The 12,500-nt window shown below is 32.7% G+C and overlaps 5 non-coding genes across 5 annotated transcripts; all 5 read left to right on the top strand.

The window, feature by feature from the left end:
- The first annotated feature begins 150 nt into the window (after positions 1 to 150).
- LOC143733978 (5S ribosomal RNA) lies at positions 151 to 269 on the top strand. The gene has a single exon (XR_013201889.1). It is a non-coding gene; the product is annotated as a 5S ribosomal RNA (ribosomal RNA).
- A 6,203-nt stretch (positions 270 to 6,472) lies between these two features.
- LOC143733560 (5S ribosomal RNA) lies at positions 6,473 to 6,591 on the top strand. The gene has a single exon (XR_013201486.1). It is a non-coding gene; the product is annotated as a 5S ribosomal RNA (ribosomal RNA).
- A 180-nt stretch (positions 6,592 to 6,771) lies between these two features.
- On the top strand, positions 6,772 to 6,890 carry LOC143733979 (5S ribosomal RNA). The gene has a single exon (XR_013201890.1). It is a non-coding gene; the product is annotated as a 5S ribosomal RNA (ribosomal RNA).
- Positions 6,891 to 7,059: 169 nt separating this feature from the next.
- LOC143733561 (5S ribosomal RNA) lies at positions 7,060 to 7,178 on the top strand. The gene has a single exon (XR_013201487.1). It is a non-coding gene; the product is annotated as a 5S ribosomal RNA (ribosomal RNA).
- A 182-nt stretch (positions 7,179 to 7,360) lies between these two features.
- LOC143733562 (5S ribosomal RNA) lies at positions 7,361 to 7,479 on the top strand. The gene has a single exon (XR_013201488.1). It is a non-coding gene; the product is annotated as a 5S ribosomal RNA (ribosomal RNA).
- The last annotated feature ends 5,021 nt before the right edge of the window (positions 7,480 to 12,500 follow it).

Genomic DNA, 12,500 nt, shown 5'->3' on the forward strand with positions numbered 1-12,500 from the left:
AAGAGTCCCTGTGCTTCTTCAGAAAGCCTTTAAAAGTCTCTGAGATTCTTCAGAGAGCATGAAAGAGTTTGAGTTTTTTCAAAAGATCTTCTTAGTTTTCTTCATTAATGGTCTAACGTTTTAAATAGCCCAATTTTGGCAGCAGTTTTCGCTTACGGCCATACCACCTTGGCCACGCCCGATCTCGTCTGATCTCGGAAGCTAAGCAGGGTCGGGCCTGGTTAGTACTTGGATGGGAGACCGCCTGGGAATACCAGGTGCTGTAAGCTTTTTTGATTTAAACAAAAAAAGAGTCCCTGAGCTTCTTCAGAAAGCCTTTAAAAGTCTCTGAGATTCTTCAGAGAGCATGAAAGAGTTTGAGTTTTTTCAAAAGTTCTTCTTAGTTTTCTTCATTAATGGTCTAACCTTTTAAATAGCCCAATTTTGGCAGCAGTTTTCGCTTACGGCCATACCACCTTGGTCACGCCCGATCTCGTCTGATCCAGGAAGTGTGAGGTGGCAGTTTGGAGAGAAAGGCTCTCCTATTTTTTGTTTTTCTTTATTGTGATTTCATTTGATAATTCATTAAGTTACTAGCTGTCTTCTTAATTTAGTTTTGTTTAAACCTCAGACAGGTATTTTACTGTCTGAGGTTTTATTTATTTATTTATTTATTTTTCAAAATGACTGATACTATGGCTATGGAACAGGAACGGATATTAGACCAAGAGATTGAGGATAATGATTACACTGAAAGGAACAAAGAAAAGGACAATGGAAAAGATAAAGATGACAACGAAACATGGGCATCTGTGGTTTCGAGAAAGAAGAGAAATGGAGTTGAAATGGATAAAGGAAGGACTGAACAACAGAAGATACAAGGTAAAGAAAAGGATGATGTAAATGGTGAAAAGAGACAAGAGAAAAGTCAAAAAGATGAAATGATAAATAAGTTGAGAGGGAAAATGAGATACCAGAGAGAGTACAAAAAAGAAACAACGTTGACAATGAATGTGAAAAACCCAGAACAACTAACGGTTATGATGATAATTAAAGCTGTGGAGGACAAAACTGGATTGGGAAAATTATATGGACTAAGGAAAAAAACTGAATTTGAATATGAACTTACATTGGAGAAAGAGGAAGACTGTGAACAATTATTGGATGGAATACAAATAAATGGACAATGTTGTGAAATAACAAAACTTTGTGGAACGGAAAGGATGGTATCGTTTTTACAATTGCCAAACTATATTAATGATGAGGATGTTTTACAAAAACTGACAAGCTGGGGGGTTACACCGATACTTCCTCTGAGAAGAAGGTATTACCCTGGGACAATTGTGGCGGATGGAACAAGATTTATACGAGTTAAATTTCCAAAAGACGTGGTGTCTCTGCCATATAACACAAGATTCGAAACGGAAGAAGGATGGCAGTTTTTCAGGGTGATTCATGATCACCAGGTGAAGACGTGTAGAATATGTGCAAGTGTGGATCATGAAAAAAAGGACTGTCCACAATTAATATGCAGAGAATGCCTGGAGCAGGGGCATTATGCGCGGGACTGCAAAGCCCCGCGGTGCCAAGGCTGCGGAAAGGCATTTCTCAGGTGCAGATGTGAAACATACGAAGAGGAACATGAGGAAATGGAGACGGAGACACTCAACGACGAGGTGAATGTGGAAGAGGATGATGAAGGAAGTGTACTACAACAAACACGTGGATTAATAATGGATATACAGAGCAGAGAAGAAGAAGGAGGAAGTAAAGACGAACGGGATGGAGAAGAAGAGACAGAAACGATGACAGAACTACAAATAATTGCAGATAAAGTTGAACAGGATGGGATGAAAAACAAAGAAGATGACAATGATGGACCAAAGGACAGTACAAACATAGATGAGGTAAGAGACACTAAGAATAAAACTATTGGTGGAAATGAAAGTGGGAAGAAAAAACATTTTGAGTGGGGGGAGTAAACTAAAAACAACAGGACAAATTAACATTGAGAAGGTGATGGAGAAACAAAGAATAAGAAGAGAATCTAAAGAAAAAAAGAGGAAAAAAGCTGAAAGGACTGGACCAGGAGATGCGGTTTTGAAAGAGACTGAACCAAAGTGATGAGTTTTTTTGTTTGTTTCTATGTTACTTTTATTTTGTATATGAGTCAATTGAGCATAGTTTCAATCAATGCAAGGGGATTGTCAACTATGACTAAATTTGAGAATATTAATCATTTGACAAAGAAAAATGACATAATATGTATACAAGAGACAGGATGGAATGATGAAAAAACAAATGATTTGAAGAAAATATGGGACGGGGAATTTTTTTACAATAATGATCCTAATAGGAAAAAAGGAGTAGCAATTTTAATAAGAAGGGGTACAATACAAAAAGCAACAGTTATATTTACGGATAAGATAGGAAGGACATTGATGGTCAAGGTCGAAGGAAAAGAAGAAGAAATAACAATATGTAATATTCATGCACCAAATGAAGACCTAGAACGTGCTACTTTTTTTAAAGAAATGGATGTTCTAATAGAGAAATATAAATGTTCGATTTTAATTGGTGATTTTAATACTGTTTTAGAACGAATAGATGTGGAGGATTACATGGTGTATAGAGCAGATGTTGGGAGAAAAGAATTAAAGAAAGTTATAGGAAAACACAGATTTATAGATTTATGGAGGGAAAGAAACAGAGTAAAAAGAGAATATTCAAGAAGACAAATGGTAAACAAAGTTTTAAAACAAAGTAGAATTGATTTGGTATTATGTAACAGACATTTGGGAAGTTTCGTTACAAAAGTATTTTACAAAATGTTTAGTGGAAGTGATCATGATTTTTTAAATGTAATCATTGATTATAGTGGTGTAGAGAGAGGGCCAGGGGTGTGGGTTTTTAATACGGAACTTTTAAAAAATGACATTTATAAAATGGAAGTAGAAAATTATATAATAAATAACATTAATAATGTCCTATATGAAGAAGCAAAAAGTGTGTGGTGGGATAATTTAAAAATAGATATTAAAAAACTATCTATTGAATATTCAAAGAAAATGCAAAGAATAAAGAAAAGTAAAGAAAGATTATTAAACAAGGAATGGGAAGAAGAAATGAAAAAAGTGTCAGAAGGAAGGATGGATGGGAATAGAATAGTGATATTAGAAGAGAAATTGAAAAAAATAGAAGAGGCAAAGTGCATGGGAGCTAAAATAAGAAGTAGAGCGAAAAATACAGTAGAAGGAGAAAGGAGTACACATTTTTTTTATGATTTGGAAAAAACAAGAAAACAAGCAGAAATGATAAAAAGTATTTCAAAAAACGGAAAGGTTGTGAAAGAAAAAGAAGGTATTTTAAATGAAGTGAAGGATTTTTATGCTATTTTATTTAAAAAAGATAAAATAAATGAGGAAGATGAAGAGTTTTTATTGAATCAAATTGAAACAAAAGTAAACGAAGAAGATAAGAAAATGTGTGATAAGGAAATAGAAGAAGAAGAAATAGATGAAGCTATAGATCAGATGAGTAATGGGAAAAGTTCAGGCCTAGATGGTTTACCAGCTGAATTTTATAAGGTTTTTAAGAATGTTTTAACGCCAATTTTGCATGATTTATTTATTGATATTTTTAAACAGAAAAAGTTAAGTGAAAGTATGAAGAAAGGAATAATTAAGATAATATATAAAAATAAAGGGGAAAGAGAAGAGCTTAAAAATTATAGACCATTGAGCATGTTAAATACTGATTACAAGATACTGGCCAAGATTTTAGCAAACAGACTGAAAAAAGTGATTCCAAACATTATAAAAACAAATCAAGCATATGGTGTTTTAAACCGTGATATATCGGATATAGTAACAAGTATTAGAGATTTAATGTGGTATATGAAAGAAAAAGGTAAAGAAGGATATTTGATTAGTATAGATCTGGAAAAGGCATTTGATAGAGTAGAGCACAAATATTTATTTGATATATTGGAACAATTTGGTTTTGGGGGAATTTTTATTGCATGGATGAAATGTTTTTATAATGATATTTTAAGTTGTATAAAAGTAAATGGGTTTTTAACAGATTTTATTCAGATATCAAGGTCAATAAGGCAGGGATGTCCATTATCAGCACTACTATACACTTTAGTTGCTGAGCCATTAGGACTTGCAATAAACAAAGAAAAACAGATACAAGGAATAGTTTTGGAAAATGAGGAAGTACATCAGAAAATATTTCAATATGCAGATGATACCACTTTGTTTTTAAAAGATTTTAAGAGTATTGAGAAGGCAATGTTAATATTGGGAAAATATTGTGGTGGAACAGGGGCTAAAGTCAATAATGATAAGACTGAATATATGAGAATGGGGAAGGTAGATATTTTAGGAAGACAATGGAACTTTAAAGAACAGAAGAATGAACTAAAAATTTTAGGAATAACACTAGGAAGAGATGAAATTAGAACAAGAGATCTGGTTTGGGAGGAGACTATAGGAAAAATGGAAAAAAGACTAAACTTTTGGAAACAAAGACAATTATTTATAAAAGGGAAAGTATTGGTTTTAAACTCTCTTTTTTTATCTAAGATGTGGTATATTTTAAATGTGGTTAGTCTGCCAACATGGGTGTATAAAAGAATAAAAACATGTATTTTAAATTTTATGTGGGATGGTAAACCAGCTAAAATAGCTTATGACACAATTATTGGAGAGGTAGATAAGGGAGGTTTGGGACTGATAGATCCAATGATAAGAAAGCAAAGTTTGAGAATAAAGACTGTAAAAAAGTTTTTAAAAAAGGATGATTTAATTTGGAAAAAAATAATGAGTTTTTATATAAATAAGTGTGGAAAAATGGGGGATGATTTTATATGGATGCATTTTAAGGACAATATGATAGAGGGGATACCGGAATTTTATAAAGAAGTTTTAAAAGCATGGAAAGGTTTCAAAGAAAATGTAAATATTGAGTTTAAAGGGAGAGAACAACTATTGAAGCAACCACTCTTTTTAAATCAACATATTATATTCAACAGAAACACCTTTTTTTATAAGAGTTGGTATTATGCAGGACTAAAACAAGTTAAAGACATTTTATATGAGGTAATACCAGGATTTTTACCTTTACAAGCAATCATAGACACATTAGAAGTAAATGAAGATATAGAAAATAAGCAATTGATAAAGGAGCAATATTTGAAAATAAAAGAAGCCATACCAGTAGAATGGATAAAAAATATTGAAGATAAAGTAAAAGTGTATGAAAATTTGAATGTATTTTTAAAAAGAAAAGATGAAAATATTTATTTTAATGATTGTACTTTAAAAATGTTTTATGGTTGTTTATGTAAGTCTGTTTTTAAAATACCAAAAGCAATTGAGTATTGGGGAAAACTATTTGATAATTTTGATGCATCCAACATATGGAAAAATGTGAGAATTAATTTTAAGAGTCCTATGTTGGAAAATTTTGATTATTTATTAAGACACAATTGTATAAAGACAGACGTGATATTGTGTAAAATAGGGTTGTTACAAGATGAAAAATGTAAAGTATGTATGGAAAAAAAAGAAGGTGTTATGCATTTGTTTGTAAATTGTAAAAAGTTAAATGGTTTTATGAAAATGTTAAAAAAGATAATAGGTGATTTTTTATTTGATAAAAGAATAATTTTAGAAGAATGGGAAACAACTTTTTTATTTGGTTTTAATGGTAAAGCAAAAAATAAGTTTGCTCTTAATTTTATGCTAACAGTTGCAAGATTTGCTATATGGAGAAGAAGGAATCTAATGAAACAAAAGAAAATAGAACTTCCAATAAGTGTGTTTTATAAGCAGATCTTGAGTGACGAATTGAAAGTTTTATATGATTATTTTAAAATGAACGAGAAAATGGAAATATTTGAAGAATGTATATTAAGAAATAATGCATATATTGTTAAAACAAGTTATGGTTTTAAAGTTATATTGCCTGAAAATGTGTAAAGATGTTTTTTGCTTGTATATGTAATGGTTTTTGTCCTTGTTTTTGTATTTGTTCTTGTTCTTGTTTTGTTTTTAAATGAAAAATATTGTTATTAATTGAAATATTATTAAAAAAAAAAAAAAAAAAAAAATCTCGTCTGATCTCGGAAGCTAAGCAGGGTCGGGCCTGGTTAGTACTTGGATGGGAGACCGCCTGGGAATACCAGGTGCTGTAAGCTTTTTTGATTAAAAAAAAAAAAAAAAAAAAAAATCTCGTCTGATCTCGGAAGCTAAGCAGGGTCGGGCCTGGTTAGTACTTGGATGGGAGACCGCCTGGGAATACCAGGTGCTGTAAGCTTTTTTGATTTAAACAAAAAAAGAGTCCCTGAGCTTCTTCAGAAAGCCTTTAAAAGTATCTGAGATTCTTCAGAGAGCATGAAAGAGTTTGAGTTTTTTCAAAAGTTCTTCTTAGTTTTCTTCATTAATGGTCTAACCTTTTAAATAGCCCAATTTTGGCAGCAGTTTTCGCTTACGGCCATACCACCTTGGTCACGCCCGATCTCGTCTGATCTCGGAAGCTAAGCAGGGTCGGGCCTGGTTAGTACTTGGATGGGAGACCGCCTGGGAATACCAGGTGCTGTAAGCTTTTTTGATTTACAAAAAAAAAAAAAAAAAAAAGAGTCCCTGTGCTTCTTCAGAAAGCCTTTAAAAGTCTCTGAGATTCTTCAGAGAGCATGAAAGAGTTTGAGTTTTTTCAAAAGTTCTTCTTAGTTTTCTTCATTAATGGTCTAACCTTTTAAATAGCCCAATTTTGGCAGCAGTTTTCGCTTACGGCCATACCACCTTGGCCACGCCCGATCTCGTCTGATCTCGGAAGCTAAGCAGGGTCGGGCCTGGTTAGTACTTGGATGGGAGACCGCCTGGGAATACCAGGTGCTGTAAGCTTTTTTGATTTAAACAAAAAAAGAGTCCCTGAGCTTCTTCAGAAAGCCTTTAAAAGTCTCTGAGATTCTTCAGAGAGCATGAAAGAGTTTGAGTTTTTTCAAAAGTTCTTCTTAGTTTTCTTCATTAATGGTCTAACCTTTTAAATAGCCCAATTTTGGCAGCAGTTTTCGCTTACGGCCATACCACCTTGGTCACGCCCGATCTCGTCTGATCTCGGAAGCTAAGCAGGGTCGGGCCTGGTTAGTACTTGGATGGGAGACCGCCTGGGAATACCAGGTGCTGTAAGCTTTTTTGATTTAAAAAAAAAAAAAAAAAAAAAAAAGAGTCCCTGTGCTTCTTCAGAAAGCCTTTAAAAGTCTCTGAGATTCTTCAGAGAGCATGAAAGAGTTTGAGTTTTTTCAAAAGTTCTTCTTAGTTTTCTTCATTAATGGTCTAACCTTTTAAATAGCCCAATTTTGGCAGCAGTTTTCGCTTACGGCCATACCACCTTGGTCACGCCCGATCTCGTCTGATCTCGGAAGCTAAGCAGGGTCGGGCCTGGTTAGTACTTGGATGGGAGACCGCCTGGGAATACCAGGTGCTGTAAGCTTTTTTGATTTAAACAAAAAAAGAGTCCCTGAGCTTCTTCAGAAAGCCTTTAAAAGTCTCTGAGATTCTTCAGAGAGCATGAAAGAGTTTGAGTTTTTTCAAAAGTTCTTCTTAGTTTTCTTCATTAATGGTCTAACCTTTTAAATAGCCCAATTTTGGCAGCAGTTTTCGCTTACGGCCATACCACCTTGGTCACGCCCGATCTCGTCTGATCCAGGAAGTGTGAGGTGGCAGTTTGGAGAGAAAGGCTCTCCTATTTTTTGTTTTTCTTTATTGTGATTTCATTTGATAATTCATTAAGTTACTAGCTGTCTTCTTAATTTAGTTTTGTTTAAACCTCAGACAGGTATTTTACTGTCTGAGGTTTTATTTATTTATTTATTTATTTTTCAAAATGACTGATACTATGGCTATGGAACAGGAACGGATATTAGACCAAGAGATTGAGGATAATGATTACACTGAAAGGAACAAAGAAAAGGACAATGGAAAAGATAAAGATGACAACGAAACATGGGCATCTGTGGTTTCGAGAAAGAAGAGAAATGGAGTTGAAATGGATAAAGGAAGGACTGAACAACAGAAGATACAAGGTAAAGAAAAGGATGATGTAAATGGTGAAAAGAGACAAGAGAAAAGTCAAAAAGATGAAATGATAAATAAGTTGAGAGGGAAAATGAGATACCAGAGAGAGTACAAAAAAGAAACAACGTTGACAATGAATGTGAAAAACCCAGAACAACTAACGGTTATGATGATAATTAAAGCTGTGGAGGACAAAACTGGATTGGGAAAATTATATGGACTAAGGAAAAAAACTGAATTTGAATATGAACTTACATTGGAGAAAGAGGAAGACTGTGAACAATTATTGGATGGAATACAAATAAATGGACAATGTTGTGAAATAACAAAACTTTGTGGAACGGAAAGGATGGTATCGTTTTTACAATTGCCAAACTATATTAATGATGAGGATGTTTTACAAAAACTGACAAGCTGGGGGGTTACACCGATACTTCCTCTGAGAAGAAGGTATTACCCTGGGACAATTGTGGCGGATGGAACAAGATTTATACGAGTTAAATTTCCAAAAGACGTGGTGTCTCTGCCATATAACACAAGATTCGAAACGGAAGAAGGATGGCAGTTTTTCAGGGTGATTCATGATCACCAGGTGAAGACGTGTAGAATATGTGCAAGTGTGGATCATGAAAAAAAGGACTGTCCACAATTAATATGCAGAGAATGCCTGGAGCAGGGGCATTATGCGCGGGACTGCAAAGCCCCGCGGTGCCAAGGCTGCGGAAAGGCATTTCTCAGGTGCAGATGTGAAACATACGAAGAGGAACATGAGGAAATGGAGACGGAGACACTCAACGACGAGGTGAATGTGGAAGAGGATGATGAAGGAAGTGTACTACAACAAACACGTGGATTAATAATGGATATACAGAGCAGAGAAGAAGAAGGAGGAAGTAAAGACGAACGGGATGGAGAAGAAGAGACAGAAACGATGACAGAACTACAAATAATTGCAGATAAAGTTGAACAGGATGGGATGAAAAACAAAGAAGATGACAATGATGGACCAAAGGACAGTACAAACATAGATGAGGTAAGAGACACTAAGAATAAAACTATTGGTGGAAATGAAAGTGGGAAGAAAAAACATTTTGAGTGGGGGGAGTAAACTAAAAACAACAGGACAAATTAACATTGAGAAGGTGATGGAGAAACAAAGAATAAGAAGAGAATCTAAAGAAAAAAAGAGGAAAAAAGCTGAAAGGACTGGACCAGGAGATGCGGTTTTGAAAGAGACTGAACCAAAGTGATGAGTTTTTTTGTTTGTTTCTATGTTACTTTTATTTTGTATATGAGTCAATTGAGCATAGTTTCAATCAATGCAAGGGGATTGTCAACTATGACTAAATTTGAGAATATTAATCATTTGACAAAGAAAAATGACATAATATGTATACAAGAGACAGGATGGAATGATGAAAAAACAAATGATTTGAAGAAAATATGGGACGGGGAATTTTTTTACAATAATGATCCTAATAGGAAAAAAGGAGTAGCAATTTTAATAAGAAGGGGTACAATACAAAAAGCAACAGTTATATTTACGGATAAGATAGGAAGGACATTGATGGTCAAGGTCGAAGGAAAAGAAGAAGAAATAACAATATGTAATATTCATGCACCAAATGAAGACCTAGAACGTGCTACTTTTTTTAAAGAAATGGATGTTCTAATAGAGAAATATAAATGTTCGATTTTAATTGGTGATTTTAATACTGTTTTAGAACGAATAGATGTGGAGGATTACATGGTGTATAGAGCAGATGTTGGGAGAAAAGAATTAAAGAAAGTTATAGGAAAACACAGATTTATAGATTTATGGAGGGAAAGAAACAGAGTAAAAAGAGAATATTCAAGAAGACAAATGGTAAACAAAGTTTTAAAACAAAGTAGAATTGATTTGGTATTATGTAACAGACATTTGGGAAGTTTCGTTACAAAAGTATTTTACAAAATGTTTAGTGGAAGTGATCATGATTTTTTAAATGTAATCATTGATTATAGTGGTGTAGAGAGAGGGCCAGGGGTGTGGGTTTTTAATACGGAACTTTTAAAAAATGACATTTATAAAATGGAAGTAGAAAATTATATAATAAATAACATTAATAATGTCCTATATGAAGAAGCAAAAAGTGTGTGGTGGGATAATTTAAAAATAGATATTAAAAAACTATCTATTGAATATTCAAAGAAAATGCAAAGAATAAAGAAAAGTAAAGAAAGATTATTAAACAAGGAATGGGAAGAAGAAATGAAAAAAGTGTCAGAAGGAAGGATGGATGGGAATAGAATAGTGATATTAGAAGAGAAATTGAAAAAAATAGAAGAGGCAAAGTGCATGGGAGCTAAAATAAGAAGTAGAGCGAAAAATACAGTAGAAGGAGAAAGGAGTACACATTTTTTTTATGATTTGGAAAAAACAAGAAAACAAGCAGAAATGATAAAAAGTATTTCAAAAAACGGAAAGGTTGTGAAAGAAAAAGAAGGTATTTTAAATGAAGTGAAGGATTTTTATGCTATTTTATTTAAAAAAGATAAAATAAATGAGGAAGATGAAGAGTTTTTATTGAATCAAATTGAAACAAAAGTAAACGAAGAAGATAAGAAAATGTGTGATAAGGAAATAGAAGAAGAAGAAATAGATGAAGCTATAGATCAGATGAGTAATGGGAAAAGTTCAGGCCTAGATGGTTTACCAGCTGAATTTTATAAGGTTTTTAAGAATGTTTTAACGCCAATTTTGCATGATTTATTTATTGATATTTTTAAACAGAAAAAGTTAAGTGAAAGTATGAAGAAAGGAATAATTAAGATAATATATAAAAATAAAGGGGAAAGAGAAGAGCTTAAAAATTATAGACCATTGAGCATGTTAAATACTGATTACAAGATACTGGCCAAGATTTTAGCAAACAGACTGAAAAAAGTGATTCCAAACATTATAAAAACAAATCAAGCATATGGTGTTTTAAACCGTGATATATCGGATATAGTAACAAGTATTAGAGATTTAATGTGGTATATGAAAGAAAAAGGTAAAGAAGGATATTTGATTAGTATAGATCTGGAAAAGGCATTTGATAGAGTAGAGCACAAATATTTATTTGATATATTGGAACAATTTGGTTTTGGGGGAATTTTTATTGCATGGATGAAATGTTTTTATAATGATATTTTAAGTTGTATAAAAGTAAATGGGTTTTTAACAGATTTTATTCAGATATCAAGGTCAATAAGGCAGGGATGTCCATTATCAGCACTACTATACACTTTAGTTGCTGAGCCATTAGGACTTGCAATAAACAAAGAAAAACAGATACAAGGAATAGTTTTGGAAAATGAGGAAGTACATCAGAAAATATTTCAATATGCAGATGATACCACTTTGTTTTTAAAAGATTTTAAGAGTATTGAGAAGGCAATGTTAATATTGGGAAAATATTGTGGTGGAACAGGGGCTAAAGTCAATAATGATAAGACTGAATATATGAGAATGGGGAAGGTAGATATTTTAGGAAGACAATGGAACTTTAAAGAACAGAAGAATGAACTAAAAATTTTAGGAATAACACTAGGAAGAGATGAAATTAGAACAAGAGATCTGGTTTGGGAGGAGACTATAGGAAAAATGGAAAAAAGACTAAACTTTTGGAAACAAAGACAATTATTTATAAAAGGGAAAGTATTGGTTTTAAACTCTCTTTTTTTATCTAAGATGTGGTATATTTTAAATGTGGTTAGTCTGCCAACATGGGTGTATAAAAGAATAAAAACATGTATTTTAAATTTTATGTGGGATGGTAAACCAGCTAAAATAGCTTATGACACAATTATTGGAGAGGTAGATAAGGGAGGTTTGGGACTGATAGATCCAATGATAAGAAAGCAAAGTTTGAGAATAAAGACTGTAAAAAAGTTTTTAAAAAAGGATGATTTAATTTGGAAAAAAATAATGAGTTTTTATATAAATAAGTGTGGAAAAATGGGGGATGATTTTATATGGATGCATTTTAAGGACAATATGATAGAGGGGATACCGGAATTTTATAAAGAAGTTTTAAAAGCATGGAAAGGTTTCAAAGAAAATGTAAATATTGAGTTTAAAGGGAGAGAACAACTATTGAAGCAACCACTCTTTTTAAATCAACATATTATATTCAACAGAAACACCTTTTTTTATAAGAGTTGGTATTATGCAGGACTAAAACAAGTTAAAGACATTTTATATGAGGTAATACCAGGATTTTTACCTTTACAAGCAATCATAGACACATTAGAAGTAAATGAAGATATAGAAAATAAGCAATTGATAAAGGAGCAATATTTGAAAATAAAAGAAGCCATACCAGTAGAATGGATAAAAAATATTGAAGATAAAGTAAAAGTGTATGAAAATTTGAATGTATTTTTAAAAAGAAAAGATGAAAATATTTATTT

The sequence above is a fragment of the Siphateles boraxobius genome, unplaced genomic scaffold (genome assembly GCF_051911475.1).
Source record: "Siphateles boraxobius isolate OS27281-9 unplaced genomic scaffold, OSU_SipBor_1 99, whole genome shotgun sequence".
Taxonomy (NCBI): domain Eukaryota; kingdom Metazoa; phylum Chordata; class Actinopteri; order Cypriniformes; family Leuciscidae; genus Siphateles; species Siphateles boraxobius.